Below are 1843 nucleotides of genomic sequence, written 5' to 3'. Positions count from 1 at the left end.
GAATCAGTAGTTGATGGATGAAGATATTCAAGCTCACTAGGAATTCTTAGATTCCACTGGTTCCCCCGCCCCAAGAATTCACTTTTATGATGTCATCAGATTCTATCATGCCTTCTTTCCCTTCTCTTCATACATATTTCAAACATATTAGTTCTATTTGATATCTGACTCAACAGTGTTATTTTTATCCAACTAGTTTTTTTATTTTTATCCAACTAGCCGCCCTGAGTCCGCAAGGAGAAGGGCGGGATATAAATTCGAATAATAAATAAATAAATAAATAAATAGTTTGCTCCCCATCTTTTCTTCACAAAAATCCAGGATTTCCAGGTAGACTCCTATTCAGAAACTGGTAAAAATCAAGTGATGTAGTAGTTAGACTAGGACAGGGGAGACCTAGATTCAAATTCATCCTCAATCAAGGATTCAGTGAGTGAATCCTTGGCCAGTCTCTCTATCTCAGTCCAGCTTATTCCACAGGCTTCTTGTGGGAAAAATGCAGAAAAGGTCTGGTATCTATGCAAACTTGAGCTCTTAATGGAAAGCTTGGATATAAAATAAATCCAATGTTTAGTTCCAATCTTAATATTTCATAATGAATAATCATATTTTTGTTTTTAAAAAGCCAGGTATAATATTATATTATTACAATATTCACTCATATTGTAATTAGACACAGTGGCTGTATTATCAGTATGATCTAGATAATAACATGAAAACCAGTTATAAAATAATGAAATGCCTCAGCAAGTAAAGAGGAAAGGCTTCCATGTGTCATAGTTGGCATTCCATAAACTGGTTCCCACTACTTTCTTATTTATTTCCATCTACTTATAAATTGTGTAGGAGCAGTCCATAATGCAGTGAACTTCAGTCAGAAGAAACAGCTTGAAAATTGTGTTAGGGAGGCAGGGCAGGAGAGAAGGAAGGAGAGAGATGAGTTGGAAGAGAATCTTATAGATCAAGACATTGCATTATATTGTCACCATTGAACATCAGCCTGCTGGATTTGGTCCAGCAGTCAAGCCTGCCAGAATCATTTGAAATCAAGATTTTACCCTCTAAATTGCTAGCTGATCACCTTACTTTAATATCAGCTACAAATATAATAAGTATCCATCCCATCCCTTTCCATTCTATCTTTATAATTTATAAATTTGTTGACCAGCACAGGCTGACAATGGAGCCCTGCAGGACTTCAGTTATTATTTCTGTTAGAGTGATGCAGCACCTTTAACAAGCACAATTATTCAAACAATTGCAAATCTTCTAGACCACAATACTCTTTAGCTCATTTTATCCAAACAAAAATATCATCAGAGACCTTGTCAAAAATGTTAGAGGTCCAGCCTCCATGTACCAGTCTTTGTCAAGTCCCAAGTGAGATCAAAGTACATTGCAACTGTAGCCATGTGTCTTGAGAATTTTATGGCATAGGTAGGTATATTTTTTGGCTGAGGAGCCCTGTTAATGCTTGGCTAATAAAATGTATGGGAAAAAAGGAAGGCACAAATAGGTTCAGCAGTACATTGGTCAGGCAAACATACTGTTACCATTTATATACGTTACATATATATGCATTTCCATTTTGAAATATATCTTCTTTCCTGTTCTGTCCCCGTTCCGACCCACACACCCAAACAGCCAGCCGAGGGTTAAAGACTTCTCCAGACACCACTTCACAGATAAGAAACTTGGCAGCAGCTCCGTAGCTGCCTGCCAAGACCTTTTACTCCAAACACACAGAAACAAAAACAATACACACAGTTGAAAGCCACAGCACACTACTTTGCCAGAGATTCAGCTTTTGTCCGTCACAGAGGTCCAAATGGCCACCACCACC

The sequence above is a fragment of the Protobothrops mucrosquamatus genome, unplaced genomic scaffold, assembly GCF_001527695.2.
Source record: "Protobothrops mucrosquamatus isolate PMUCROS unplaced genomic scaffold, P.Mucros_1.0 scaffold6494, whole genome shotgun sequence".
NCBI classification, from domain to species: Eukaryota; Metazoa; Chordata; class Lepidosauria; order Squamata; family Viperidae; genus Protobothrops; species Protobothrops mucrosquamatus.
This window is presented reverse-complemented; position numbering follows the sequence as displayed.